The 26,022-nt window shown below is 34.3% G+C and overlaps 1 protein-coding gene across 8 annotated transcripts in view; it reads left to right on the top strand.

Moving 5' to 3' along the window:
- The window catches only part of UNC79 (unc-79 homolog, NALCN channel complex subunit), a 253,057-nt gene that overhangs the window by 63,759 nt on the left and 163,276 nt on the right, over window positions 1-26,022 (top strand). The gene's annotated exons all lie outside the window — the stretch shown is intronic.

Raw genomic sequence — 26,022 nt, forward strand, 5'->3', positions numbered from 1 at the left:
TAAACATTGAGTTTATTGTAAAGACATATATTTACCCAAAACCAAACAAACTAACCCTTATGTAGTTTATGTTTATATGTTATAAAATCAAAGAAGCAATCTATGGCTAATGGAGTTTCTGATGCCCCTGACTACCCTTTCCCCCCACTTAATTGTATACATATTTTTCTGAAAATGGAAGAGATGGATATTTTGGCATAGCTTTTATTCAAGTTATTTTGGAGTTGTATACTGATATTCTGAGAAAGTACTTTTTTCTTGGCATCACTCATCTTTCCAAAGGTGATTTGAGGTAGTTCAGAGGGAATTTAACATAATTCAAGTGTCTGTTTTATGTTCCTGATTAAAGCCAAGTGTTAGAGGTATTGATGGTCCTTGGTGGGCTTATTCTAAACTCAGAACAAATAATATTGGCCTTAGTGGTAACAATAGTATTAATTGAAATGATGAAAGTAGATAGTAGGTAAATTTAAAAAAATGGAAATTGGTATCATTGATGTTTTATATCATTGCTAGTGGAGAATGTTTAAGCATTGCTGAGTGGATAATTTGAGTGTAAAAGCAAGAAGTTGGAAGCACTAATAAAATAAAAGGTAAAATGATGGAAATATTTGACACCAATCGCTTCTCAATAGATCCCTGAAATAAACATTTATGTGATGTATGAATGGGTAACTAGTATCAAATGAAATTTATTCATTCGATAAATATTTGAAGAGTACTATAGGAAAGAGAAAGTGTAGTGCTAGGCACTATACTTTGTGTTGATGATAGAAGAACCGACACAAAACTAGACCTCATGGAGCTTAATGCAGTCTAGATATGGAAATTCATTCATTTCCTCAACACATATTTATGGGGCATCTACTATTAGCCAGACATTATCCTAAGCACTGGCGATACAGTGGTAAAAAAAACAGGCTAAAACATTGATACGAACATTCCAGCTGTGGGGGAAAGACCAGGAAACTACCTGACAGTGTAATAAGCACTAAGGTAGAGCAAAATACAGAGAGCTGTGGGAACACACAGGAAGGGCCTTTGAACTCACCCTGATGATGGGCAAATTTGGGGAGGGTTAAGTTGTCAAGGAAAGTTCTCAAGTGTGTGACATGTAAGCTGATGCCTGAAAGATATGCGCACGATAGATAGAGTCATAAGGGGAGTGAATCATGAACGGCTAAAATGTGAGTTTGAGGCAGAAGGAACTGCATGGGTTCAGACTTGGAGGCCGAAGATAGCATGATTGTATTTAGGAACTGGAAAAAGTCATATGCAGCCAGATAGTGGAGGGACAAGAGGAGAAAAGACAGAGAGAAGCAGAAAGTCTGACAGGGCCTGTGAAAGAGTGTGGATTTTATCCTAGCAGCAAAGTGAAACCATGCACAGGTTTTAAATGGAGAAACCACATGATGAGATTTGCCTGTTCAGAGCATCCGAGAAGCCTGGCAAACTGACAGCCACTTCCATTTACCCCCGTGACCATAACTTCTTGGAAGGCCCAGCCAAACCTCTCTCCCCAGAATAGCTCAGCCTATGCTTACTGAGATCAGAAGAGACGCTCTCATCTTCTCTTGGCTTATCTGAACAAGATGTCTCTGTCTAAAGGCATTCATTCTCCAGTCCATTCTTTTACTCATACCTCCACACACTTCCATCCTTTCAGTGTGTCATTATGTGTCTGCTACCTGCCAGCCTCTGTCCAAGGCCCTGGGAAACAGCTCTCTTGGAACTCCCATGCTAGTCGACCATGGTGTTTTGTGCAGGAAACAAGAGTTCATGGAAAAAAATTAATCATTCTGATCTATGTATTACTATTTATCCAGCACTGGCTGTCTGTCTGATGTCATTCTAGCTGCTTATTATCTCATTTAATACGTTAGCCTTCTAGCTGAACAAAATTTATGGACCAAGCACCATATTGGGTTTTATAGACCTTTTTCTCAGTTAATTCTCACAAAAATCTTGAGAGGTAGTTTTCTTATTGCAATGTTACAGATGAAGCGTAGGACAGAGAGTTTAAGTAACAGCACTAAGTTCACACAGATAATAAAGGAGCACAGCTTGAATTTGATCCTGGATCATCTTAATTGAAAACCCACATTGTTCTGTTCAATTCAGTTCTGTAATTACACTTTAGCTGGAGCACTAGAAATTTTCTGCAATGCTTTCGACAATGAAATATGCACTAAAGGGTATCTTCGGTATTTAGATGGCATTAAAACCCTAAATATTCTCAATAAAAAAATTATGTGGAGATAGAATTTTATGGACTTGGAAGCTCAAAGATGAAATGCTTTCTTAGGGACCAACAACACTATATGTCTTCCCAGTGATTTATTTCCTTTTTAAAAAGTAAATTTTATTTTTTATAAAAGGAAAATTTGCTTCTAGAAAAATTATAGAAATATGAAAGAAAGAAAAAATATTAACTAGAAATGACCATTATTAACATTTTGATATATTTCCCTCCAGTTTTTTTGATGAGCATTTTAAAATACAATAGAGGTCATATTGTATATAATTATACAAAGTTACCCCCCCCTTACTATGACATTTTTCAAATACAGAAAAGTTTAAAGAGTAACACTATGAACACACATATAGCCACCTAGATTTAATAATTGTTAGTAATTCACCATAATTTTAACTATACATATATGTATTTAATTTATTTATTGCTCTTAAAGCATAATAACATGGGAATATTTACAGCTCATATGACGATGATGATCAAATAGTGAGGATTTGGTAATCTACAATGTTTGCTTCTTTTGAGTTTATTAGTATTTATCAACAACAAAAACTACCCCAATTGTTTTGGTCATTAAATACAAATTATTTTTTTTTTAATGTATTTGTAAGACTTTTCTTTTTCTTTTTTAAAAAATTATTTATTTATTTATTTATTTATGGCTGTGTTGGGTCTTCGTTTCTGTGCGTGGGCTTTCTCCAGTTGTGGCAAGCGGGGGCCACTCTTCATGGCGGTGCACGGGCCTCTCACTATCGCGGCCTCTCTTGTTGCAGAGCACAGGCTCCAGACGCACAGGCTCAGTAATTGTGGCTCACGGGCCCAGTTGCTCCGTGGCATGTGGGATTTTCCCAGACCAGGGCTCGAACCCGTGTCCCATGCATTGGCAGGCAGATTCTCAACCACTGCGCCACCAGGGAAGCCCTACAAGTCTTAAAGATACAAAAATTACAAGTTTCTTGGGAATGAAATAGCCATTATATTGTTCTATAAAGCTCTGCTGTGGGGGAGAAAGAAATTATTTAGCAATTTTCTTGCTACAGTGTGCCAATAGTACATAATTTAGCCTTTGTTAGCAAAGATGAACACGAGTTATTGTGTAGTTTCCATCTGAATTAGAGGACAAAAATGTGGCACAAGATATACTTTTCCAAGACCAAGATTGTGGCAAAAGTAGATTGAGAATGACTTAAGATAGCACTACAAGGTTAAACTTTGGTCTAGTCTACCAGATATCTAACCCTACAGTAGTAGAGTTGGATTCTTGAGTTGTATACAAGTTAAAAATACAAGAAGGCCTACCAGTCCTTTTATGTCCTAACTTCCTCCTCATTGACTTCTTATTTATCTTTTTATTATATTGATTTTATGTCCACATAATTTAAAATGTTTTAAACCATTTTATTGGTGCATTATAGACATGTAAAAAAATACAAATTTTAAGTATATGTGGAACACCTCCCACCGTGTTTACTACCATGATTACCTTCTCCTTCTGTCCCACAGGTAACCACTAGCCTGACTTCTTTTTTTTTTTGGAAAGGAAAGTTTGCTTTATTTTGGATGCCGGCACACAAGGGGGTTGGCGGGGGGACTCCTGTCCAAAGGCTGACTCCCTCCCTCCCCCCACCCCCACCCCGCCAACAGTCAGCGGGCAAGAGCTTTTATAGACGGAGGGAGGGGGCTACATGCAGAAACAGCACAGTCAGCTCTGACAGTCATCTTGAAATTGGTCATTGGTGGTCTGACCAGCATCATCTTGATTGTCTTAAGTACAGTTAATCTTCAGTTCCAGGGTTGGTTTGTTCCCATTTCTTTGATAGCCTGACTTCTAACATCAGAGATTATTCTTGCCTAGTTTTTAATTTTATGTAAATGGAATCACACATTATTTGTGTGTGTGTGCCAGTGTGTCTGTGTGTGTGTGATTTATCTGTGGGTTGAGCATAACTGCACTTTGTTCATTTTTATTGCTATATATATATATCTCAATATTTTACCAAATGTATGTACCACAGTTTATGTGTCCATTTTACTATTAATGGATATTTGGGTTGTTCACACTTTTTGGCTCTTACAAATAATGCTGCCATGAACATCCTTCCACATATCTTTTGATACACACATGAACACATGTCTGCTAGATATATGCCTAGGGTAGAATTATTGGATCAGAGGGTATGAATCTATCCAGTTTTAATGAATAATGGCAAACAGTTTTCCAAAACCAGTAATGGTTGTACTAGTTTGTACTACCATTAGTAGTGTATGAGAGTTCTTTTTGTCTATATTTCACATTTTGAGCAATACTTAATTTTATTTGTTTTCAAAATTGTAGTCATTTTCGAGGATTTGTAGAAGTATCTTATTGTGCTTATAGTTTATGTTTCCCTGATTACTAATAAAGTTGAACACTTTTTCATATATTTATTGGCCATTTGGATATCCTCTTTATATAATCCTTGTCAGTTATATATGTTACAAATATCTTTTCTTATTTTTTCTCTCTCTTAATGATGACTTTTGATTAACTGAGCTCCTTATTTTTAATGTAATCAAATTAGCAATCTTTTTCATTGTATAAAGTGCTTTTTATATCCTAGGAAAATCTTTCCCTACTCCAAAATTATGACAATATTCTTCATTATCTTATAGAATATTTCTTTTTTACATGTTACATTTAGATGTATCTGGGACTAATTTTCCTGTATGGTGTGAGGTAAGGGACAATTTTTTTTGTCCTCTTATGGATAGCCAGTCGACTCAACATCATTTATTGAAACTATTGTCCTTTTATTACTGCTCTGTTGTACCATTTTTGTCATAAATCAGGTGTCTATTTGAGGATGGCTCTGTCTGTGGATTCTTTTAGTTCTATTTGTGTATTTTTCCTTTTCACAATGCTATACTGTCTGAATTAATGTACATTAATAATAAAATTTTATATCCTTCAGTGCAAGTCTTTCTACCTTGTTGTAATTGTTGATCTCTTGCTTGTCTCCCCTGCTTTCTCTTCTTCCTGTTCTTTCTTCTTCTCTTCCTCCTTCAAGGGTATTCCTAGCTATTTGCTAAGTTGAAGAGTTTGTCAAGTTAAACACACACAAACATATACCTAAACAACTAGGATTTGATTGATAATTGCCTTGAATCTATAGATCACTTTGGGGAACTGACATCTTTGTAATATTGAATCTTCTAGTCCATGTACATAGTATCTCTCTTCATTTATTTAGGCTTTCTTTAGTTTCCCTCAATGCTGTTTTGTAGTTTTCTGTGTAGATGTCTTGCCTATGTCTCATGTAGTGTGTTGTTAGGTATTTATTTATTTATTTTGATGTTATTGTCAATGATATATCTTTTAGAAATTATATTTTCTAACTCTTTTTGCTAGTATATAGACATGCAATTAATTCTAGTATATTGATCTTATATCCAGCAACCTTGATAAATCACTTTTTTTTTTTTTTTTTTTTAAATTTTATAGCTACTTTATTTATTTATTTTTATTATTTATTTTTGGCTGTGTTGGGTCTTCGGTTCGTGCGAGGGCTTTCTCTAGTTGCGGCAAGTGGGGGCCACTCTTCATCGCGGTGCGGGGACCGCTCTTCATCGCGGTGCGCGGGCCTTTCACTATCGCGGCCCCTCCCGTTGCGGGGCACAGGCTCCAGACGCGCAGGCTCAGTAGTTGTGGCTCACGGGCCCAGCTGCTCCGTGGCATGTGGGATCTTCCCAGACCAGGGCTCGAACCCGTGTCCCCTGCATTAGCAGGCAGATTCTCAACCACTGCGCCACCAGGGAAGCCCGATAAATCACTTTTTAATTCTAATAATGAATCTGTAGTTTTGTTTTTTAAAAATTTTTCATGTGTGCAATTATATTATTGTTGAATGATAACAGTTTAATGTCTCCTTTTCAGTCCTTAAGGCTTTTATGTCTCTTGCCTTGTTGTATGGGCTAAAACCTCCTGTGCTATGCTGAGTTCTAAGTTCCTTCATGGTTTCCTCTTTGACCCATGGGTCATTTAGAAGGATGATGATTAATTTCTAATCATATGGGGATTTTCATAGTGAAGTTTTATATTGATTTATAGCTTGATTCCTCTATAGTCAGACAACATACTTTGTATTATTTCATTCCTCTGACAATTTTAACACTTTCTTTAGGGCTGAGCTTATGGTCATTTTTGTAAACATTCCTGTGTACTTAAAAAGAACTTGTATTTGGCAGTGGTTTGATACTGTGTTCTATATAAATATATCAATTAAATAAAATTTGTTAATTCTGTAGTTCAAATATTCTATATTCTTATTGCATTTTTGTATATTTCTTCCATCAGTTACTAAGAGCAGAATGTTAAACTCGCCCACTGATGATTGTGGATTTGTGTATTTCTCCTTGTAGTTCTGTCAGTATTTGCTGTATAAATTTGGAGGCTGTTTTATTAGGTGTGGACAAATTTAGAATACACTATCTTCCTGGTGAATTGAAACTTTTACCATTATGAAATGCATGCCTTTATTTCTAATAATGCTTTTTTTAATATTAAAATTTACTTTGTTTTATTCTAATATAGCTACATCAGCTTTCATGAGTGTGTGTGTAGTATAAATTTTCCCACCCTTTTGTTTTCAGCTTTTTAAGATTTGTATATTTATTTCATGTGTGTCTTGTAAGTTCTTTTTTTTTAAACTCAGTTTTCATGATCTTTGTCTTTTAATTGAAACACTTAGTCCATACGTATGCAATGTAATTACTAGGATATTTGATTTTAAATCCACCATTTTCTATTTCTCCTGCCTTTTGTGTTCTCTTTTTTCTCTTTTTGCCTATTTTGCACTAATTGAGTATATTTAAATATTTCATCTTTGTCCTGGTGAGTTATTCATTTTAAACATTAATTTTAAACATTACCCTAGAGATTACAGTAGTCCCCCCTTATCCATGGTTTTGCTTTCCATGGTTTTGGCTACCCACGGTCAACTGCAGTCCGAAAATATTAAATGGAAAATTTCAGAAATAATTCATAAGTTTAAAATCGTGTACTGTGTTGAATGGTATGGTGAAATCTCACACCCTCCTGCAGTGTCCCACCTGGGGTTCCCAACCATAGACGTCATATTCTCCTGACATCCAGTCATCAGCATCATCATGGCTTGATGTTCCAGGATCACCCCAAGCGGAAGATCCATCTTCTGATGTATTGTCAGAAGGTCAATAGTAGTCTAACGCTACAATACAATTCCTACGTCATTCATCTCAATTCATCTCATCATGTAGGCATTTTAATTTCACATTATCTTAAGAAGGGTGAGTACAGTGCAATAAGATATTTTGAGAGGGAGAGACCACATTCACATAACTTTTATTACAGTATATTGTTATAATTGTTCTACTTCATTATTAGTTATTATTGTTAATCTTTTATTGTGCCTAATTTTTTTTTAACAAATTTTATTTATTTATTTATTTATTTTTGGCTGCTTTGGGTCTTCGTTGCTGCATGCGGGATTTCCTAGTTGCGGCGAGCAGGGGCTACTCTTCGTTGCGGTGTGCAGGCTTCTCATTGCAGTGGCTTCTCTTGTGGTGCATGGGCTCTAGGCGTGCAGCACACGGGCTCAGTAGTTGTGGCTCACGGGCTCTAGAGCAGAGCCTCAGTAGTTGTGGCGCATGGGCTTAGTTGCTCCGTGGCATGTGGGATCTTCCCGGACCAGGGATCGAACCTGTGTCCCCTGCATCAGCAAGCGGATTCTCAACCACTGCACCACGAGGGAAACCCTGTGCCTAATTTATAAATTAAACTTGATCACAGATATATATGTATAGGAAAATCATATTATACACAGGGTTCAGTAGTATCCATGGCTTCAGGCATCTGCTGGGGGTCTTGGAACGTATCCGCCATAGATAAGGGCGGGGGGGTGGATTACCATACACCATGCATTTTTGACTTGTCAGTGTCCAGTATAAAATAGTACTTTTACCTTTTTCTGTAAAATGGCAGAAGTTTTTAACTTCTTTTACGCACTCCTGACCTTCATGCTATGCTGTTATGCTCTTTCTATTTTTAATAATTACACAAAACATAATTATTATTGTTCTTTGCAGTCAGTATTCGTTAGATTTTTTCTTGCTCTTTTCACTTTTTATATCTGTAAGCTCCCATCTAGGATTTAATTTTTTTCCTTAACAATATCCTTCTATGTTTCCTTTAGTGCCTTTCTACTGGGGATGCATTTTCTCAGTTAGTGTTTGTTTGAAAATGTCTTTGTTTTGGCTTGATTTCTTAAAGATATTTTCTCAGTGTATAAGAACTCTAGATTGGCATTTTCTTTCAGTACTTTGGAGGTGTTTAATGATCTTTTTGTTTTCATTGTTTCTGTTGAGCTGTCAGTTTTTGCTCTTTTTTAAATTGAAGTATAGTTGATTTACAATACTGTGTTAGTTTCAGGTGTACAGCAAAATGATTCAGTTTCATATATATATATATGTATATGCATACATATATATATATTCTTTTTCAGATTCTTTTCCATTATAGGTTATTACAAGATAATTAATATAGTCCCCTGTGCTATACAGTAAATCCTTGTTGTTTATCTATTTTGTATATAGTAATGTGTATCTGTTCATCCCATCCTCCTAATTTATCCCTCCCCCACCTTTCCCCTTTGGTAACCATAGGTTTGTTTTCTATGTCTGTGAGTCTGTTTCTGTTTTGTAAATATGTTCATTTATGCTGTTTTTTAGATTCCATGTGTAAGTGATAGCATATAATATTTGTCTTTCTCTGTCTGACTTACTTCACTTAGTATGATAATCTCTAGGTCCATCCATGTTGCTGCAAATGGTAATATTTCATTCTTTTTTATGACTAATATTCCATTGTATATATATACCACATCTTTATCCATTCATCTGTTGATGGACACTTAGATTGCTTCCATGTCTTGGCTATTATAAATAGTGCTTCTATGAACATTTTGGTGCATGTATCTTTCCAAATTAGGGTTTTTGTTTTTTCTGGATATATGCCCAGGAGTAGGATTGCTGGATCATATGGTAACTCTATTTTTAGCTTTTTTTTTTTTTTTTTTTTAGAAATTCACGTTCGTTTATTTATTTATTTATTTATTTATTTATTTATTTATGACTGTGTTGAGTCTTCGTTTCTGTGCGAGGGCTTTCTCTAGTTGCGGCAAGTGGGGACCACTTTTCATCGCGGTGCGCAGGCCTCACCATCGCGGCCTCTCTTGTTGCGGAGCACAGGCTCCAGACGCGCAGGCTCAGCAATTGTGGCTCACGGGCCCAGTTGCTCCGTGGCATGTGGGATCTTCCCAGACCAGGGCTCGAACCCGTGTCCCCTGCATTGGCAGGCAGATTCTCAACCACTGCGCCACCAGGGAAGCCCTATTTTTAGCTTTTTAAGGAACCTCCATACTGTTTTCCATAGTGGCTGTACTAATTTACATTCCCACCAACAGTGTAGGAGGGTTCCCTTTTCGCCACACCCTCTCCAGCATTTTTTATCTGTAGACTTTTCAATGATGGCCATTCTGACTGGTGTGAGGTGATACCTCATTGTAGTTTTGATTTGCATTTCTCTAATTTTAGCGATGTTGAGCACCTTTTCATGTGCCTGTTGGCCATCTGTATGTCTTCTTTGGAGAAATGTCTATTTAGGTCTTCTGCCCATTTTTTGATTGGGTTTTTTTTTTTTTTATTGAGCTGTATGAGCTGTTTGTGTATTTTGGAAATTAAGCCCTTGTCGGTCGCTTCATTTGCAAATAATTTCTCCCATTCTGTAGATTCTCTTTTCATTCTATTTATGGTTTCTTTCGTTGTGCAAAAGCTTATAAGTTTGATTAGGTCCCATTTGCTTATGTTTTCTTTTCTTTCTTTTGCCTTGGAAGATTGATTTAAGAAAATATTGCTACGATTTATGTCACAGACTGTTTTGCCTATCTTCTCTTCCAGGAGTTTTATGGTGTCATGTCTTATATTTAAATCTTTAAGCCATTTTGAGTTTATTTTTTTGTACGGTATGAGGGAGTGTTCTAACTTCACTGATTTACATGTGGCTGTTCAGCCTTCCCAGCACCACTTGCTGAAGAGACTGTCTTTTCTCCATTGCCTCCTTTGTGGAAGATTAATTGACTGTAGGTGTTTGGGTTTATTTCTGGCCTCTCTATTCTGTTCCAGTGACCTATATGTCTGTTTTTGTGCCAACATTTGTGCCAACACAATGCTGTTTTGATCACTGTAGCTTTGTAGTATTGTCTGAAGTCTGGAAGGGTTATGCCTCCAGCTTTTTTATTTTTCCTCAGGATTGCTTTGGCAATTCTGGGTCTTTTGTGGTTCCATATAAATTTTAGGATTATTTCTTCTAGTTCTGTGAAAAATGTCATGGGTAATTTGATAGGGTTCACATTAAATCTGTAAATTGCTTTGGGTAGTATGGCCATTTTAACTATATTCATTCTTCCAATCCAGGAGCATGGGATATCTTTCCATTTCCTTGAATCATCTTCAATTTTCTTTATCAATGTTTTACAGTTCTCAGTGTATAAGTCTTACACTTGCTTGGTTAGATTTATTCCTAGGTGTTTTTTTTTTGGATGAGATTTAAATGGGTTTTTAAAATAACTTTCTCTTTCTGATATTTCATTGCTAATGTAAAGAAATGCAACAGATTTCTGTATGTTAATCTTGTATCCTGGTACCTTGCTGAATTCATTTATCAGTTCTAATAGTTTTTGTGTTGAATCTTTAGGGTTTTCTATTTAGAGTATCATGTTGTCTGCATATAATTACAATTTTACCTCTTCCCTTCTGATCTGGATACCTTTTATTTCTTTTTCTTGTTTGATTGCTATGGCTAGGACTTCCAATACTATGTTGAATAGAGTGGTGAGAGTGGGCATCCTTGTCTCGTTCCAGAATTTGGTAAGAAGTCTTATAGCTTTTCACCACTGAGTATTATGTTGGCTGTGGATTTGTCATAAATGGTTTTTATTATGTTGAGATATGTTCCCTCTATACTCACTTTGGGGAGAGTTTTTATCATGAATGGAAGTTGAGTTTTATCCAATGCATTTTCTGCATCTATTGAGATGATCATGTGGTTTTTGTCTTTTGTTGATGTGGTGTATCACACTGATTGATTTGCATATATTGAATCATCCTTGAGACCCTGGGATGAATCCAACTTGATCATGTTGTATGACCCTTTTTATATGTTCTCGGATTCAGTTTGCAAATACTTTGTTGAGGATTTTTGTATCTTTATTCGTCAAAGATATTGACCTGTAATTTTCTTTTTTGGTAGTGTCTTTGTCTTGTTTTGGTATCAGAGTGATGGTGGATTCATAGAGTGACTTTGGGAGTGTTCCCTCATCTTCATTCTTTTGGGAGAGTTTGAGAAGGATAGGTATAAGTTCTCCTTTGTATGTTTGATAGAATTCCCCAATGAAGCCATCTGGTCCTGGACTTTTGTTTGCAGGGATTTTTAAAAAAAATTACAGATTCTATTTTACTTCTTGTGATTGGTCTTTTCAAATTATCTGTTTCTTCTTGATTCAGTTTTAGCAGGCTGTATGTTTCTACAAACTTGTCCGTTTCTTCTAGGTTTTCTATTTTATTGGCATATAACTGTTCATAGTATTTTCTTATGATTTCTTATTTTGTATTTCTGTGGTATTGGTTGTTATTTCTCCTCTTTCTTTTCTTATTTTGTTTATTTGGGTCATCTCTCTTTTCTTCTTGGTAAGCCTGGCCAGAGGTTTGTTGATTTTGTTTATACTTTCAAAAAACTACCTCTTGGTTTTATTGATTTTTTTCTATTTTTAAAAAAATCTCTATTTTATTTATTTCCTCTCTGATCTTTATTATTTTCTCTCTGATCTTTATTATTTCCTTCCTTCTGCTGACGTTAGGTTTTGTTTTTTCTTCTTTTTCTAATTCTTTTAGGTGGTGGGTTAGGTTGTTTATTTGGGATTTTTCTTGTTTTTGAGGAAGGCCTGTAATGCTATAAACTTCCTTCTTAGGACTGCTTTTGCTGCATCCCATAGATTTTTTTTTTAATTTTAAAAATTTTATTGAAGTATAGTTGATTTACAGTGTTGTGTTAATTTCTGCTGTACAGTAAAATGATTCAGTTATACATATAAATATATATATATATATATATATTTTTTTTCTTTTGTTGCATCCCATAGATTTTGTATGGTTGTGTTTTCATTGTTGTTTTTCTCAAGGTATTTTTAAAATTTCCTCTTTGATTCCATTGTTGATCCATCGGTTTTTTAGTAGCAGGTTGTTTAGTCTCCATGTGATCATTTTTTCTCATTTCCCTTTCTGTGGTTGATTTCTATTTTCATGCCAAGTTGTTGCCCTTTTGAAGGTTAAACTGCCTTCTTTTTTTCTTTTGAAAACTGTTCTCTTTTTTTTTCTATTTGATTGAAATTTTCTTTTTTTCCAGTTTTATTGAGAAATAATTAACATGTCACTGTATAAGTTTAAGGTGTACAGCATGATTGTTTGATTTGTATATATTGTGAAACTATTATTGCAGTGAGTTTAACTAGCATCCATCATCTCATATATCAACACAAAGAAAAGAAAGAAAGGAAAAAAATTTTTTCTCCTTGTGATGAGAAATCAGGATTTACTCTCTTAACAACTTTCTTATATATCATACAGCAGTGTTAACTATAATCATCATGTTGTACCTTACACCCATAGTACTTATTTATCTTATAACTGGAAATTTGTACTCACAACTTCTTTATCTGTTTATCCATTGATGGACACTTAGGTTGCTTCCATGTCGTGGCTATTGTCATAATGCTGCTGTGAACATGGGGGTGCAGATATCTTTTCAAGTTAGTATTTTTGTCTCCTTTGGATATATTTCCAGAAGTGGAAATGGTAGTTCTATTTTTAATTTTTTGAGTGTTCCTTTTACTGTTTTCCATAGTGGCTGCACTAATTTACAATAGTGCACGAGGGTTCCCTTTTCATTACATCCATGTCAGCATTTGTTATCTCTTGTCTTTTTGATGCTGGTCATTCTAACAGGTGTGAGGTACTATCTCATTGTGTGTGTTTTTTTTTTTAATAGATCTTTATTGGAGTATAATTGCTTCACAATACTGTGTTAGTTTCTGTTGTACAACAAAGTGAATCAACCATATGCATACATATAGTGAATCAGCCATATGCATACATATATCCCCATGTCCCCTCCCTCTTGAACCTCCCTCCCACCCTCCCTATCCCACCTCTCTAAGTCATCACAAAGCATGGAGCTGATCTCCCTGTGCTATGCTGCTGCTTCCCACTAGCTAACCATTTTACATTCGGTAGTGTATATATGTTGATGCTACTCTCACTTCGCCCCAGCTTCCCCCTCCCCCACCATGTCCTCAAGTCCCCTTGTGGTTTTAATTTGCATTTCCCTAATGACTAGTGATGTTGGGCACCTTTTCATGTACCTGTTGGCCTTTTGTATATCTTCTTTGGAAAAATATCTATTTAGGTCTTTTGCCCATTTTTAAATTGTTTTCCTCTTCTTTTTTGCTATTGAGCTGTATGAGTTCTTTATATATTTTGGATATTAACCCCTTATTGGATATATGGTTTACAAATGTTTATTCTCATTCCATAGGTTGTTTTTCACTTTGTTGAAGGTTTCTTTTGCTGTGCAGAAGCTTTTTAGTTTGGTGTAGTCCCACTTGTTTATTTTTGATTTTGTTGCTTAGGTGTCATATCCAAAAAATGATTACCAAACCCATGTCAACGAGCTTTATTCCTATGTTTTCTTCTAGGATTTTCATGGTTTCAGGTCTTACAGTTAAGTCTTTAATCCATTTCAAGTTAATTTTTGTGAGTAGTGTAAGATAAGGATGCAGTTTCATTCTTTTACATGTGAATATCCACTTATCCTAGCACTACTTATTGAAGAAACTGTCTTTTCTCCATTTGAGTACTCTTGGCTCCCTTTGTCAAATATTAATTGACCATATATGCTTGGGTTTATTTCTGGGCTCTCAGTTCTATTTCATTGGTCGTATGTCTGTTTCTATGCTGGTACCATACTGTTTTGATTACTATAGCTTTATAGTATAACCTGAAATCAGGGAATGTGATGCCTCCTGCTTTGTTCTTTTACAGAATTTCTTTGGCTGTTTGAGGTCTTTTGTGGCTCCATATAAATTTTAAGAGTGTTTTTTACATCCATAAAATATGCCATTGTAATATTGATAGAATTGCATTGAATCTATAGATGACTTTTGGGAGTATTGAAATTTTAACAATATTAATTCTTCCAGTTCATTAACATGGGACGCCTTTCCATTTATTTGTGTCTTTGATTTCTTTCATAAACGTCTTGTAGTTTTCACACTAGAGATCTTTCACCTTCTTGGTTAAGTTTATTCTAAGTATTTTATAGTTTTTGATGCTATTGTAAATGAAATTGATTTATCTCTTTTTCATAAAATGCATTGTTAGTATATAGAAATGCTACTGATTTTTGTATCTTAATTTTGTATCCTGCACCTTTACTGAATTCATTGATCTAACAGTTTTCTTGTTGGGTCTTTAGGATTTTATATATATAAAATAATGTCATCTGCAAATAGAGACAGGTTTATGTCTTCCTTTACAATTCTCATACCTTTTATTTCTTTTTCTTGCCTGATTGCTCTAGCTGGGACTTTCAGTACTATGTTGAATAAGAGTGTTGAGAGTGGGTAATTTGTCTTGTTCCTGATCTTAGAGGAAAAGCTTTCAACCTTCCACCATTGAGTATGATGTTAGCCATGGGCTTGTTATATATGGCCTTTATTATGTTGAGATATTTTCCTTCTATGCTTAATTTGTTAAGAGTTTTTATCATGAATTTTGAGTTTTGTCATATGCTTTTCCTGCATTTGTTGAAGTAATCATATGATTCTTTTCTTTCATTCTAATAATGTAATGTATCATATTTATTGATTTGTGTATGTTGAACTATTTTTGCATTCCACAGATAAATCCCGCTTGACCATCGTGAATGATCCTTTTCATGTGCTGCTGAATTCATTTGCTAGTATTTTATTGAGAATTTTTGTATCTATATTCATCAGGGATATTGACCTTTAATTTTTTAGTAGTGACCTATCTGTGGTCTCCTGAATATCTGGTGTGTTCACCAAAGTTCCTCACTTTGGCTACATTGGAAATACAGTGCATGTTTAGCACAATGTGACCTATAAAATCTCTGTTCAGCTTTCAACCATTAAGTATGTGTTCTCTGCTAGTGCTTGTAAAGTTTTGCTGTGAGACCATGCAGTTTAGGATTAGGCCAAGGACCTGAGGAGCATCCTTACACAGATTTATGGGACCTCTTCTCTGGCACTCCCTGCTGTTCTCACTTTACTCACAAATTCCAGTTGCATTAGCACTTCTTCACTCTGATGTTTCCTCTACCCAGTGAAAATGCTAATTACTAATTGGGCTTCACTTCTCTTTGCTGCAGTTTGCAAGTGTTCCCAGGCAGAAAACCAAGGTGAATGTAGAACTTAATTTGTGTGCTCCTCTCTTTTCAGAGGATTGCAACCTTGTGTTAAAATCTGTGCCCAGTGTTGGAAACGAGTTGCTTTATACATTTTGTCCAGTTGAAGGATAAGTCCAATACATTCTTAAAACATCATGGCTGTAACTGGAAGTTCTCTTATTTCTTCAACAATGGCATATACCGTATTCTCATCCTTCTTTCTGGAATTCCAATGACACATATGTTACATCTTTTCTCCCATGTCTTCTATGAATATTTTTTTGTATTCTCCTCTCTCATTTCATCTTTCTATGCTTCATTCTGAATCTTTTTGTCTGACTTTTCTTCCTCATCATTAACTGTTAACTTCCCAAATGTATTCTTAATTTTGTTAATTGTATTTTTAAGTTCTAGATTTCCATTTGGTTCTTTAAAAATTCCAATATCTGATTATATTCTCTAACTGTCTCTTACTTTATAGAATATATTAAGCATAGTTATTTTAAAGTCTTTTCCTGATAACTCTATATTCCGGATCTCTGGAGATTCTGATTCTATTGTCATTTCTTTTTTTTTTTTTCTTGTCTTCTTATTTGTATTTTTTAAAATAATTGTGTGCAAGATATTAGATAGAAAAACTATAGAGTTAATTTGAGGTTTAGGATTAAGTTATGTTTCTTCAGAGAGTATTTGTGTGTTTGCTTCTGGCAGGAGGCTGTAGACATTGGTAACCCAGGTCACTTTAATGCAGCTCAGAAAAAAAATCTGTGGTCAATTCTTGAGATGATTTGAAGCTGGTTTTCAGTCCCTGTGAGGGTTGGTCTATTTCTGGTTCCTCTTTACTCCTAGGGTGTGACCTTTTGGGACCTCTACCCACAGCACAGGGAGATTTTTAGGTTTCCCATTCCTTGGTAGTCACCCAATTCCAAATTTAGTTCCCCTATTTCAGAGAGTCTGTTGAAATCTGCTCATCTTGTGGAATTGGCAGAAAGAGAAATAGGCAAAGGAGAAAGAGTGGCCTCAAATGCCAGACCTAGCTTTTGGCAATCCCATTTTCTTTTGGATCATGGCCCCATAATTCTCCCATACAATTCTCTGGGTTTTTTTTGTTTATTTGCTTTTGCATTTAATCTTGTCTGGTTTTCTAATTGTTCTCATTAGGAGAACTGACTTGAATTTATTTGTCTATTGTTTCTGGAGAAATGGAACCCAGACTTTTTTTTTATGTAATATTTTCAATGGTGGAATGTAGGTCATATATATTTTTTGAGGTCAGGCATATTTAAGAATGTCTTTCTATTTCTTCACACATGAAAGAAGCCTCTGCCTCACTGTGAAAAATATGTAAAAATTGCTTCATAGTTTTCTGGCATTTCAGAGTTATAGAAGACAAATCTTAGACCAGTGATTTTTATCTGTTACAGGAGTTAACCTTTGTTGTTCTTAATTCTTGGAGCCTTATCTATTTATTTAAAAAAAAACTTTTCTTAAATATTTCTATATAAGTATCTTTTCATTAATTTCTATAATATGAAGAACACTTTCAATCTGCAAATTCAGGTCCTTTTTTCAGGAAATTTCCCATTAATGAAATTTTAAATTATTGCTTTCTTCAAATTGTCTTGGTTTATTCCTCAGGAACACCTGTAATTCATAGGTCATGTTTTCATTTTCTGTGCTGTGTAGCTGTTAATAGCCACTATTTTCCATACATTTATCTTTTCCTCTATATTCTTAGCTTTTCAGGTTGGTTTACTCTATAACTTACATGATTTTTTCCCCAAATCAGCTCTATTTATTGCACTGAATGAGGGTCTCTAATTTTGCTATCTCATTTTTAGTTTAATTACATTTATCATGTCTTTTATCTAACTCTATTTTTATCTCATTCTGTTAGTGTCCTATGTCACCCTGAATTTCTGTGACTGTCTACTCCTGTTTTTATAGAGGTCTTATGTTCTTGCTTCATGTTGCAGATGCCATACACTTTCTTAAAATCTTTTGATTCATTGACTAGATAATTTTCAGACAAATGTTTTCTCTCAGGTTTCAGTATACTATTTCATTTCCTTTGAAGTATACATTTGGTTGGTCCTTCATTTTTTAAAAAAATCAATTTTTTTGAAATATAATTTTCGTGCAATAAAATAACCCATTTTAAGCACAGTTTGATAACTTTTGACAAACGTATACACTAATGGAACCAAAGCTGTAATCAACATACAGGACATTTCCATCACCCCATAAATATCTCCTAGTTTTATTTTCAGTCCATTCACCATAGGCAACCACTGATCTGCTTTTTGTCATTATAGACTAGTTTTGTCTGTCCTAGGATTTCATATGAATGGCATCGTATAGAATGTACTATTTTTGTGTCTGCTTATTTCACTCAGCATAATGTTTTTAAAATTTATCCATGTTGGTATACAAGTAGTTCATTTTTTAAAATGTTGAGTAGTAATGCATTGTATGGCTATATCACAGTTTATCCATTCACTTCTTGATGAACATTTTACCTATTATGAGTAAAGCTATAAACATTCATATAAAAGTGTTTTTATGAAGATATACATTTATTTATTTTGATAAATACCTGGCAATGAAAATGCTGGATTATATGGTAAGTGTGTGTTTAATTTTATAAGAAATGTCCAAACACTTCTTCAAAAGTGGTTGTACCATTTTATACTCCCTCCAGAAGTATATGAGAGTTCTAGTTCTATATTATTATCAACACTTGGGATTATTGGTCTTTTTAATGTTAGACATTCTGATGGCCAAGTAGTAATATCACGTTGTTTAGTTTGCATTTCTCTGATGACTAATGATAATGAACATCTTTACAGGTGCTTATTGGCCATTCGTATACATATATTTTTGAAGTTCTCAATGAAATCTTTTGTTCATTTTTAAATTGGGTTGCTTGTCTATTATATGTTCAAAATAGAAGACTTTTTTCAGATATATGTATTGTGAATATGTTCTTTTAGTCAGGGGATTTCCTTTTCAGGTATTTCAAAGAGCAAAATTTTCAAATATTGGTAAATTTCAATGTATCGATTTTTTTCTTTTATGGTTCTTTCCTCTCCCCTAAGGTTATAAGGAAATTATCCTAAGGTTATAAAGGAATTCTCCTGTGTATTATTCTAGAAGTTTATAGTTTAAGCTTTTACATTTAAGTATATGATCCATTTGGAATTAATTTTTGTATATGGTGGGACATAAGGGTTGACTTTTTCCTGTAAGGATATCCGATTGTTCCAGTTCAATTTGTTGAAAAAATTACTCTTTCCACATTGAATTACCTGGACTGTTTTGTTGAAAACCAATTGACCACATATGTGTGGATCAATTTGTAGACCCCATATTTTATTTCATTGTCTGTCCTCTCACCAATATCACACTATCTTGATTACTATAGTTTTATAATAAATCTCGAAATTATGTAGTGTAAATCCTCCAGATTTGTTCCCTTTCAAAATTGTTTGACTATTTTAGGACCTTTGCATTTTCATAGAAATGTTACTATCAGCTTGTCAGTTTCTACAAAACAGTCTGCTTGCATTTTGACTGGGATTACATTGAATATGTGGTTTAATCTGGGGGAGAATTGACCTCCTGAGAAAAGACTCAATATTGAGTCTTCTGATCCATAAACGTGGCATTTCTAGCCATTTATTTAGGTCGTATTTAATTTCTGTTAGCAATATTTGCTAGTTTTCAGTGTACAGGTCCTGTAGATATTTTGTTAAAGGTATTCCTAAATATTTTATGGGTTTGGGTGCTATTGTAAATCGTGTTTTAAAATGTAATATTCTACTTGTTTATTGACATTATTTATATAGAGATATAATCGATTTTTGTATATTGACTTTTATATCCTTCAACCTTCCTAAATTCACTTATTAATTTTTGTAGCTTATTTGTAAGTTTATTACTATTTTCTGTATACATGATTATGCTTTCTTGCAAATAAAGATAATTAAAACTTTTTTTCTTCTAATTTGTATGTCTGTCTGCCTGCCTACCTGCCTGCCTGCCTCCCTTTCTCTCTCTCTCCCTCCCTCCATTTCTTTCTTCCCTTCTTCCGTTCTCCTTTTCTTTCTCTCATTGCACTGGCTCATATCTCCAGTTCAGTATTGAATAGAAGTGCTGAGAGTGGATATCATTGTTTTTTCCCTTCATCTGTAGGGGGAAAGTGTTCAGACATTCACCATTAGACATGATGTTAGCTGTAGGATTTTCATAGATGCTTTTTATCATATTGAGGAAGTCCTCATCTATTCATAGTTTGCTGAGAGTTTTTAGAATGAGTGAATGTCAATTTTGGTCAAATGTGTTTTCTCCTATTAGATGATCATATGACTTCCCCCCTTAATTCTGTTAATAAGGTGAATTACATTGATTTACTTTGCAATGTTAAACCAACCTTGCATTCCTGGGATAAATTCCACATTGTTGGCTATATTATATTGCCAGATTCAGTTTGCTAATTTTTTGTTAAGTGATTCTGGTCCTGCATTTATGAGAGATATTGATATAGTTTTCTTTTATTGTAATGTTTTTGTCTGGTTTTGTTTATAGAGTAATGCTGGCTTCATAAAATGAGTTGGAAAGTGTTTCCTTCTCTTCTATTTTCTGAAAGAGTTTATGTAATATTTGTTTTATTTATTCCTTTAATAATTAATAGTGAATCCATCTGGTAAATCCATCTGGCCTTGGGGCTTTCTTTGTGGGAAGGTTTTACATTATGAATTCAAATTAATAGTTATGGGGCATTTAGCTGTCTACTTTTTATTGAGTTGAATTTTGTAATTGTGTAACCAAGTTTTTTGATGAATGTGGGCATTTTATCCAATTTATTGGCATGTCTGCAGTATCTGCAGTGATGTCCTACCTTTCCTTCCTGATATTGATAATTTGCTTCTTCTCTATTTTTTTATTCATCAGGCTACATAGGGGCTTATCAATTTTATTGAACGTTCCAAAAAAACCCACAGCATTTGGTTTTATGATTTTCTCTGTTGGTTTTCCGTTTTCAGTTTTATTGATTTCTGCTTCTATCTTTATTATTTTCTTCCTTCTACTAATATTTAATTTAATTTGCTCTTTTTCTATCTTATTAAGTAGAAGCATGAATCATTTATTTTGGACCTTTAAAATTTTCCAAAATAAGAATTTAAAGCTATAAATTTCCCTTTAAGCATTCCTTTAGTTGCATCCTACAAATTTGATATGCTGTGGTTTCATTGTATTTCAGAACAGAATATTTTCTAATATTCCTTGTGATTTCTTCTTTGATTTATGGATTGATTAGAAGTATATTTTTTTAAATGTACAAATACTTGGTGATTTTCCAGGTATATTTTTGTTATTTATTTCTAGTTTAATCCTATTGTGGTCAGAGAACATACTTTATTCTATCACTCCATCTAAATCTTTGGAGCTTACTTTATGAATGAGAATATTGTCTTAGTAAATGTTGCCTAGACACTATGTCTGTTCCACAGTGATTGAGTGGAGAATTCTATAGTTATCAATTAAGTCAAGTTGTTGAGAATGTTGTTCAAGTCTTCTATTTTTATTGACTTTTTTTGTCTGCTTGTTTTATCAATTACTGAGAGAGGATTGTTCAAATTTACAACGCTAATTATGGACTTATTTCTCCTTTTAGTTCTGTTAGTTTTGCTTCATGTAAATTGAAACTCTATCTTTAGATATACACATATTTATGACTGTTATGTTATCTTGATGAACTGACATTTTCATCAGTGTGAAACATCCTCCTTTGTTCCTGGTAATATTCTTTGTCCTGGAGTCTACTTGTCTGAATTTATATAGACACTCCAGCTTTCCTATGACTAGCATTTAAATGGTATAAGTTTTTCTATCGTTTACTTTTAACTTCTCTACCTTTATATTTCAACTGTGTTTCTCACAGGCAGCATATATTTGGTCATGCTTTTTGAAAAACTTAAATCCTATTTGACAATCTCTGTGTTTTAGACTATTTACATGTAATGTATTTATTGTTTAGGCTATTTATACTTAGTGTAATTACAGATATGGTTGGGCTTGAGTCTATCATCTTGTGCTTGTTTTCTATTTGTCCCATCGATTCTTTGTTCCTTTTCATTTTAATTTCTTGCCTTCTTTTGGTTAATTTTTACTATTCCATGTTTCTCTTTTTAAATTGTTAGTTATACCTCTTTTTAAAAAGAATACTCTACAGTCTACAATTCCAATATGCACCTTTAACTTCATAGTCTACCTTCAAGTAATATTATACTAGTTTACACGTAATGCAAGAATCCTGTGCACTTTCATTTTCCCCTTCCCATCCTTTTAGTTTTTTATCAAATATTTTACTTCTATATATATAGAAAGTTGTTTGTAGTTATTCACTATATTTATCATGCCCAGAACTCTTTATGCCTTTGTGTAGGCCCTAGCATCCATCTGGTATCATTTTCCATCAGCCTGAAGACCTTCCTTTAGCTTTTCTTTTAGTGGAACTCAGGTGGCAATGAATTCTCTTATCTTGTGTTTGTCTTCAAAGAGTCTTTATTTCATGTTCATTTTTGAAGGATATTTTCACTGGGTCTAGAATTATAGGTTGACAGTTTTTTTCTTTCAGCCTATTAAAGATGTCGTTCCATTGTCTTCTGGCTTGCATTGTTTCTGACAAGAAACCAGTGATCATTCTTATCTTTGTCCCCCTGTAAGTAATGTGTCTTTTTTTCCCTGGTTGTTTTTAAGATTTTTCTCTTTATCATTGGTTTTCATCAATTTGATTATAATGAGTTTTGGTGTTATTTTCTTTGCTTTTATTTTGCCTAAGATTCATTGAGCTTCTTGGATCTGTGGGTTTATAGTTTTCATCAAACTTGAAAAAATTTGGCCATTGCTTGTTCAAATTTTTGCCTCCACCCCCACCCCCACAACCTTGCTTCTTCTGGGCTTTTAACCACATGTGCTGTATATTGCCTGATATTTTCCCACAGCTTACTGAAGCTCTATTTATTTTTCTTCCAGTACTCCAGTTTGGATAGGATCTGTTGTTACATCTCTGAATTCACTGATCTTTTCTTCTGCATTGTCTAATCTTCCTTTAAGCCCATTCTGAGAATTTTAATTTTTGATACTGTATTTTTAATTTTTAGAAATTCCATTTGGTTGTTTTATTATGTCCTTCATCTCTGTCCTCATTGTGTTCATGTTTTACTTTGAATATGTCTATAATAGCTGTTTTAAAGTCTTTGTTTGCTAATTACGTCATCTCTGTAGTTTCTGGGTTTGTTTATATTGGCCAATTTTTTTTTCCTAATTGTGGGTAATATTTTCTTGGGTAATATTTTCTTCCCCTTTCAAATATCAAGTAATTTTTGACTGGATGCTAGACTTCATGAACATTACATTATTGAGTGTCTGGATTTTGCTGCCTTCCATTACAGTGCATTGAAGTTTGTTTTGGCAGCCAACTTACTGGTGGATCAGCTTGACCCTTTCAAGCATTGTTCTTATATTTTCTTAGGGTGAACCTGGGCTAGCCATTTCCCTAATGTTAGTTTAGCCCAGCTACTAAGGTGTGACCTCCTAGAGTCTCAATTGAATATCCCAGGTTTTCACTAAGTTCCCTCCACTCTGGCTGGTTGAAGCTCAAATATCTCTCAGCCCTGTATGAGATGTAGGAATTATTAAGCTTACAGATCCCCCATAGTTGTTCTCTAAGCAGCTTAATGGAGTTTTGCCTTACACATGCTCAGCTTAGTGTAAAGCCAAAGACCAAAAAGGATTCCTACTCAGATATCTGGAGCTCTTTCTTTGCATAGATCCCTCTTCTTTGGTACTCTATCCAGCAAATTTAAGCCACTTTGCCTTTCTAAACTCTGTTTTTTTGTCCCCTCAACTCAGTGAAACCACCCTACTGTGCTTATCTTTCTACCTCTAGGACCAAGACCTGGAACTTGCTTCCAGGAAGAAACCAAGGGTAATTGTAGGACTTACTTCATTGTTCTTCTCTCAAAGGTCATTGTCCTGTACTACCTGTAGTCAAGTTTCTTAAAACAGTTGTTTCATGTATTTTTCTAATTTTCTAGTTATTTATGGTGAGAGGGCAAGTCTAATACCAGTTACTCTGTCATTGTTAGAAGCAGAATTCTTGTCTGCCATGTTTATGCTATATTTTTGTTTTTATTTTCAAATAAAAGGAGGTCTGTCCTGAAAATATTTGCCATATGGTAAGGTATGTAGATTGTCCTTGCATCAGAATCAACTGTGTTGCTTTTCCCAATTACAGATACCTGGGTTTTGAGGTTCCAGGCATCATATTTTAAAAACCTTTACAGGTGATTTTTGATACACAACAAAAACCAATAATCACTGGTCTAGTAAGCTTAAATCTAGTGTGACTTTGGTGAACTTAAAGGAGGTATTCTACAACCTGTGCTTAAGTTAGTGACACCCTGTAAAAATAGAATCAAAAGTTAGAGGAGTAGGACCTCCTAGATATCCCCACCATCCACATATAAAGCATTAATTTCTGGCAGAGCAGGAGTTTTTGGAGCTCTGATCAAGTGCTATGGCTGTTTCACGTTCTAATTCGTTTGTACCTGTGCCATAACAGTTGTTATGTAGTTTAAATATTACTTTTATCTAAAAATGTCATGAACTTTTTCTTAATATTTATAAAGTGATCTGCAGATATTCTCATAATACATGGATTCGGAGATGGTTAGCAGATTTCATCTTGTATGCCAACTCTGTTTTGATTAGTGGTGACTTCCTGGAGCTCAGTGTTGAGAAAGATTTTAAGGCCAGTTCTGGACTCAGCAGGAAAGAATGCTCTTATGGATTAGTGATACCTGTCATGAGTTTGGGATTGGAGGAATGGGGTACACGTTCCATGTATTTGCAACTTCTGTACTGGTTGAAGGCACTCTTTCTTCTCTAGATTTCTCTAATTACACAAGAAAACTTGTTGCTACTCTATCTTGACTTTTCCACATGTAGGAAACAAATATGGAATGTCTTTATTAAAATTATTTCTTCATTCATCCATTCCTTACTCATTCATTTCCTCTTTCTCTCTCTCAAAAGATATAATCAATATGATATTATGTTATTATAGTAGTAGTTCTAGTCTGTACTTCTTTTTAAATAAATAGACCCATTGTGTATTTTTTTTAAGGTCACTGGTTCTGTTGACCATATTTTCCTGAATTCCAAATCAGACACATAATCTTATTCCTGGTCTAACAATAGGATAGAAGAATTGAAGTTGGGACACTCTTAGAAAATTTTATAAAATGTTCAGAGCACAAATTAGGCTCAGATCATTAATAACAAATATTTTTGAATTATAATTAGACATGTAACTAAGAATATCTTCTCATCTGCAGATTTTTATATATTAAGCCAACCATGGTCCTATAGGATTAGAATATGGTGATTTAGAAAAATGTCCTACTTTCAAACATAAAATCCTATTACATTTTTTTTTATATGGTAGAATATTGTTAGCTAAGTGCCTTGGGCTACAGAATCATCTGGATGATGATAAGTAATTGTAATTCTCTTTCTGATCTGTCTTAGATCACTTGGTTCTTGTCCTCATTCTGTGTGTATACTGTGTTGAGGAGTTGGGTATTAGCAAACTAGCAGAGGTTTAGACTGTGGGTAATGTGTGAGAGAGATGCATTTCGTTTGGGCAAGAAACTCATCTTTTCAGTCTCCACATTTAATGGGGATGGGTGGGAAATGGAATGGTAGAGGTTGCCTTACACTCATTTCAGTTATTATTAATCTGAAACACTTCCTGGTGCCAAAAATCTAGATGTTTAGCATAGTATACTATAGTGAAAAGAGCACAGTTTTGAGAACCAAGAGATATATGTTCTAGTCACAGCTTGTCATTTACTAACTCTGTGACCATAGCAAACTACTTAACCTTTTAAATTTTAACTTACACATAAAATGAGGTTAATAATCTGCTGTATCTATCCCACAGGGTTGTTGGGAGGATCAAGTGAAAACATAGATGTAAAAACTTCTAAGAATTTACTAATGGTATATCATTGTGAAATAATATTATGGTATTGGGTATGCCACCTTATATTAGCTTGTCTCTCCCCATGGGAAAATGGATGGGGTTGTGATATCTTTGCTTAATTTAAAAATACTTCATAGATTGAAAAAAAAATAATTATTTTAGGAAACCTTCTGATGATGT

The sequence above is a fragment of the Balaenoptera acutorostrata genome (genome assembly GCF_949987535.1).
Source record: "Balaenoptera acutorostrata chromosome 3 unlocalized genomic scaffold, mBalAcu1.1 SUPER_3_unloc_1, whole genome shotgun sequence".
Taxonomy (NCBI): domain Eukaryota; kingdom Metazoa; phylum Chordata; class Mammalia; order Artiodactyla; family Balaenopteridae; genus Balaenoptera; species Balaenoptera acutorostrata.